Genomic DNA, 6,728 nt, shown 5'->3' with positions numbered 1-6,728 from the left:
TGTAATGGTCGTGTGAAAACGCTATATTTTTTATTATCATTTTTAAACCTTTATCGATAAAATAAAGGTTATGGTTTGTTTTAAAATCGAATGCAGTCTTTGAAAAACGTCTCATATAGAGGTCAAAACCTCGCAACGAAATCAATTAATATGGAACGTTTATAATCAATATGAACGGGATATTTCAAAAAGCATTACGTAGATTATCAAATAATGATAATCTAAAATATACCATTTACATACGACCATTACATAATGGTTTGCAATAAGAATATATTACATCAAAATAAGTTTCTTGAATGCAGTTTTTACACAATATCATACACACATGGACTCCAAATCTTGTCCTTATTTTAGTATGCAACAGCGGAAACTCTTAATAATCACCTGAGAATAAACATGCTTAAAACGTCAATAAAAATGTTGGTGAGTTATAGGTTTAACCTATATATTATCAAATCATAATAATAGATCACAAGATTTCATTTTTATAGAACATCTCATATCAGGCATTTCGCAAACTGCATAGAGATAAAAAAAAATCATTCATATGTTGAACACCTAGTAACCGATGTTAACATAATGCATAGAATATCCCAAAAACAGAACCTCTCGTCTGTATAATAATCTCGAAGTACTAAACCATCCATAACCTGAATGGGGGTTGTTAAGCCCAATAGATCTATCTTTAGGATTCGCGTCAATTAGGGGCCATTTCCCTAATTCTTAGGTTACCAGACTTGAAGGGTGATATTCGGTTTAATAATCTTACCATAGAATGTAGTTTTGCGTATTTTGTAAAATATTTATAAAGATGCATGTATTCTCATCCCAAAAAAAAAATATTAGATTTTTAAAAGTGGGACTATAACTCACTTTCACAGATTTTTCTTCGTTGGAAATAAGACTTGGCCACTGGTCGATTCACGAACCTATAACAAATATGTACATATATATTAAAGTATGATTTAAATATATTCACAACATTTTTTATTACATTTTTATGATTTAAGTTTGTTAAGTTAGCAGTCCTCGTTAGTAACCTACAACTAGTTGTTCACAGTTAGATGTACTGAAATAAATCAATATATATTATCTCGAATCAATCCACGTCCCAGTGTATACAAGTCTCAGGCTAGATCACAACTCAAAGTATATATATTATTTTAGAATCAATCTCAACCTTGTATAGCTAACTCAAACATTACTGCATATAGAGTGTATATGGTTGTTCCGAAATATATATATAGATGGGTCGATATGATATGTCAAAACAATGCATACGTGTCTATGGTATCCCAAGATTACATAATATGTATAATACAATATAAATTAGTTAGGATATGTTTAGTCTAGATTTGTAACAAAATTTTCGTAGCTAAAACTAGCAAATTTATCCAATTTTGTTTTACCCGTCATTTCTTCGTTTCAAATCCGTTTTGAGTGATTCAAGTTGCTATAGTTTCATAATGAACTGAAATTTATGAAACTAAACAGAAAAAGTATAAGTTTATAGTCGGAAATACAGGTTACAAGTCATTTTTAAATAGGTAGTCATTTCTGTCGAAAGAACGACATCTTGATGACCATTTTGAAAAACATACTTTCACTTTGTGTTTAACCATGATTTTTGGATATAGTATCATGTTCATATGTAATATCATTTTTCCAGAAAATAAACTTCCAATTCAAAGATTAAGATAGTTTTTATTTTTTCTAACCCAAAACAGCCCCCGGTTTCACTACGACGGCGTATGTCCGGTTTTACGGTGTTCTTCGTGTTTCCAGGTTTTAAATCATTAAGTTAGCATATCATATAGATATATAACATGTGTTTAGTTGATTTTAAAAGTAAAGTTAGAAGGATTAACTTTGTTTGCAAACAAGTTTAGAATTAATTAAACTATGTTCTAGTGATTACATGTTCAAATCTTTGAATAAGATAGTTTTATATATATGAATCGAATGATGTTATGAACATCATTACTACCTCAATTTTAGTAGGTAAACCTACTGGAAGTGAAAAAAATTGATCTAGCTTCAAAGGATTCTTGGATGGCTTGAAAGTTCTTGAAGTAGAATCATGACACGAAAACAAGTTCAAGTAAGATTTCCACTCGAAATAAGATAGTTATAGTTATAGAAATTGAATCAAAGTTTAAATATGAGTATTACCTTGTATTAGAAAGATATCTTACTGTAAATAAGAAAGATTTCTTGAGCTTATATGGTTACTTGGATTGGATTAGAAAGCTTGGAAGTAATCTTGCAAACTTGATAGTATTCTTGATTTTATGAAACTAGAACTTATAGAATTTATGAAGAACACATAGCACTTGAAGATAGAACTTGAGAGAGATCAATTAGATGAAGAAAATTTAAGAATGAAAGTGTTTGTAGGTGTTTTTGGTCATTGGTATATGGATTAGATATAAATGATGTGTAAGTTTGTTTTCATGTAAATAATTCATGAATGATTTATAATATTTTTTGTAATTTTGTGAGATATTTCATGCTAGTTATCAAATGATGGTTCCCACATGTTTAATGACTCACATGGGCTACTAAGGAGTTGATGATTGAGTGTATATACCAATAGTATATACATCTTAGAAGCTGTGTATTGTACGAGTACGAATACGGGTGCATACGAGTAGAATTGTTGATGAAAATGAATGAGGATGTAATTGTAAGCATTTTTGTTAAGTAGAAGTACTTTGATATATGTCATGAAGTCTTCCAAAAGTGTATTAATACATCTTAATACATGATATCGGCTAAAAAGTCACGTTTTCACCCCGGTATTATGGCCCAAAAACAAGAAAGATTCGAACTTTGTCGGAAAAATACCCACTTCGTTAGTTAGAATTGAAGAACAAGTAATTACAAAGGCGGTGCAAAAAGAATCAAGAGAATCGGAGCTAAAACGAAGATTCTAGAGCAAAAACGGTGAAAGACAAGAAATCAAGTTACGATCCAGGGAATCAAGGCTGACCATCATCAAATCCGGCCTGCCATACGGGCTACCATATGGCCTGCCTATATGGATATGGCCTGCCAAATACGCCCCAACACACGACCCACCATGCGGTCTGCCAGCAATACGGCCTGCCAAATACGCCCCACCATACGGCCTGCCAGGCGTATTCTGGCAAATTCCAAGTCTATTTAAAGGGTCTTTGTCATTTATTCCAACACCACACTTCAATTCACTTCTTTCTCTCTCTTGTACAATATTAGTCATACTCTCAAGGCCTTCGACTCTGTGCGGGAAACCTAGTACCCGGAGAAGAACGCTGAAGATTGTATTAGGAGAGGTCTGGAGTCTTGAAGTTGTCACTTTTGTATTCGGAACTCATTTAATCTACTGGTACTTCTATCCTTTATCTTATATAATGTTTTATGATATTGTTGCCATGATTAGCGAGTAGTTATCTTTAGTGTATGCTATAATGTAAGCAGTTATAATGCAGAAATAAGATTATGGTTTGTGTATGCTGTCGAAATACTTTCCGATTATGCTTTAAACTCAATCGTTTTTCCAATTAATAGAACGTAGTTATAGGCTCTGTTATTGGGAAGTCGCGAACCCCAATTCAGAGTACACTATCTATGTCACCCCTTGGTAAGAAAAGTCTATCGGATACAATGTAAGATCGACCGAGGCACACCGGTTGTAGTAAGTCTATCGAGCTTTGGATTCCGACTAGGACTCTTTTGTAGTGAAACATCTGACTAGACCCTTAGTACATTGTCGGTCCTGGACCATGCTAGTGTAGTCACCAAGCATATAAACTTCGTACGTGCACGCTGAAGCACATCGGTTGTTGTAAGCTGTACCTCTGCTAAGTAAGGCCATGGAACAAGGTTAGTGTTGACCAGTACACTGCACCATAACACGGTCTCAAGCATTGCACCCCGCTTGAGGGATTCTTAGTTAATTAAGGAAATGTTTGTTTAGACACATAAAGGATTGGACCGTTAGGATAACCGAACCTGTTCATGGAAGTCAACTTGACTTGGCCATGGTGTTCTTTATGGTTGAACTCTTTTTAAGGGCCTAACTATCTTTTACCAATCATTAACGAAAGCATTGAAACACATCACGTCTCTCGGATATGGTAAACCATGTATTCTATTATGCTTAAGAAAGTTTAGACCATTTTGGAATTTTAATACGTCACCCAACCGAGTCGCTCAATCGGATGAGCCGTCTGAACGTGTATGCCTGTAGTCAGACTGCACGAGCGTCGGGGGTAAGGGACGTTGCTGTCTATTCAGAATCTTCAAGCCTAACGCAGTACCCTGTGACATGTCTTATGACAGGGGTGTTTAGGACTAGTGTAATGAATACAAGGCCTCTGCCTATTCATGAGCCAGCATTCCATAATCTCGGCAACATAACTGATGAAATCATAGTATGCACTTACTTTAACCTTATCTGAATTACAAATTTTACCGCATTTACTTTACCTGTCTTATAAACTAGAAAATCCCAAAATAAACATTCTCTACTCCCTAACTATCTTAGGCTAAAATATAGGTTCGATGTTACTGATATCTCAAAAATATGACTCTAGGTCATACTTCCCTTACTTATAAGGATTAGTAAGATTTAGGCCCCGCTAAATATAAATTTAAAACAGTACCCTCTCCCACGAGTGGCTGATCCTGGCGAGCCGCGGCCTGACGACACCGCGCAATTAAAAACCGTCTGTTTCGGCCATATCAGGAGAGAAGCTAGTTTTTGGTGCCGCTGCCGGGGAACTGGTATCAGGCAATACTGCTCTCTATCAAACTTATTCACAAACATTTAGTGGTGTCTAAGAAAGAAAATTATACACGGACTTGGTTATTGGATTTTTCGAACAGTCGCCAATTATATTGGGACCAAAAGGATCCTGCCTCTCCGTAGTTGGCCTGGCCACTTGGTTTGTTGAATAGTTCATGCGGAGCTCTGTCACCGAAATACCAGGGAATCAGTAGCCAGAACCAAAAACATATTCCACCGTAGGATAGTTAGTTAATTAGTTAAAGAACTTTAGATTACTCTAGATTACCTTAGATTAGATTACCTTAGATTACCTTAGACTACCTTAGATTATATTACCTTAGATTAACTTAGGTTACAATTAGATCAAATCAGATTACCATATAATTAAATTAGTTTAGTTTAGCTTATTATAATTTAGCTTATCTGCGAAAAATTAAAAACAAAAAGGCATACCCAGTGTATGAACCAAACCCGATCTAGACCAGGGCCGTTGTTATTCGTACTTGATCCAGACGCAATAATCTATAAAGCACGCAAGGAAGCACGAATCAGAAACCAAATGGCATTACGCGTTACTTTAGAATACCAAACCCTCGATTGAAGGTCGAGGAGGACCAATCAGATTTCCAGAGATTCAAGGACACTCGTTCGAGTTAAAACATCACATCATCCAGCTCATTCAGAATAGCTGTCAGTTTCATGGATTACCGAATGACGATCCTAATTCTCACCTTGATAAATTCATATCTCTTTCGAACTCCTACAAAAAGCCAGGGATAGGACAAGATATAGTCCGGCTATACCTGTTCCCCTATTCTCTCACTCATCATGCTCAAACTTGGTTCGAAGGACTGGAAAAAGATTCCATCACGTCATGGACAGAGAAGGCTACTAAATTCCTAACCAAATATTTCCCCCCTTCTAAACAAATCAAGCTGAAGAATGACATCATTAACTTCAAACAAAGTTATGATGAATCTCTTTACACTGCATGGGAGCGTTTCAAAACCCTGCTGAAGAAATGCCCTAATCACCAGCTAGAACGGTCAGCCCAAATCTGCACCTTCTACAATGGTCTTACGGTAAATCATAGGACGACGATCGATGCAGCAGCTCAAGGGAATCTGATGAACCAAACCGCAGACGAAGCATAGGAATTGCTCGAAAACATGACAATGCATCATCATGACTGGAACAGTGGTGAAACAACTTCATCATCTGCCCCACTCTCTGCACTTAACAATCAAACGGAGGCCATCAAATCCCTCACGGACAAGATGGAATCTCTTGCTAAACAACTCGGAGAATTGAAGACGCAGCCGCAGCAGGTTAACGAAGCTCATGCTCGTGTTAATTGTACCAACCCGCAACCTACTGAAGATTATCAAGTTGAGTATGAAAACCCCAACGGTTCAGTCTGTTACGTCCAATACCCAGCTCGTCCACCAAATCCCGGATTCAATCAACCACCTAGGGTTAATCAATTTCAGCGAAGCAATCAACCTTTCCGCTATCGCTATCCGCCTTACCCAGCCCAACAATCTCAATTGACCTACGATCAACCACTTCCACTCACTGGTCCCCCAGCGGAGGAAAATTCCCCTACCACCCAGATTACAAAAGCAGCTAACCCCACTCTCAGAGCTGATGATCAGTTAACTTAGTTCATCCAAGGACAACAACAGCTAAATCAGAAAACTGCAGCCAGACAAGATCAGACGGAGATACTAATGAAAAATCAATTGGCTCTGCTCAAAAGTTTGGAAACGCAGCTCGGGCAGTTATCACAACGCCTTGAAACCCGACCGCAGGGAAGATTGCCAAGTAATAATATCCAAAATCCCCACATAGAAGAGGCAAAGCAAATGGATTCCGTAATCCCAGAGGAAGAACCACGGAGAAGGTCAACTAGGCTCAAGAACAAATCGACATATACTCAGAAGCTGACCCCTGA

At 36.9% G+C, this 6,728-nt stretch overlaps 1 non-coding gene across 1 annotated transcript; it reads right to left on the bottom strand.

The window, feature by feature from the left end:
• Nucleotides 1-5,706: 5,706 nt before the first annotated feature.
• On the bottom strand, nucleotides 5,707-5,813 carry LOC139865442 (small nucleolar RNA R71). Its single transcript, XR_011764962.1, has one exon. It is a non-coding gene; the product is annotated as a small nucleolar RNA R71 (small nucleolar RNA).
• Nucleotides 5,814-6,728: the final 915 nt, after the last annotated feature.

The sequence above is a fragment of the Rutidosis leptorrhynchoides genome, chromosome 8 (assembly GCF_046630445.1).
Source record: "Rutidosis leptorrhynchoides isolate AG116_Rl617_1_P2 chromosome 8, CSIRO_AGI_Rlap_v1, whole genome shotgun sequence".
NCBI lineage: Eukaryota > Viridiplantae > Streptophyta > Magnoliopsida > Asterales > Asteraceae > Rutidosis > Rutidosis leptorrhynchoides.
This window is presented reverse-complemented; position numbering and strand designations above follow the sequence as displayed.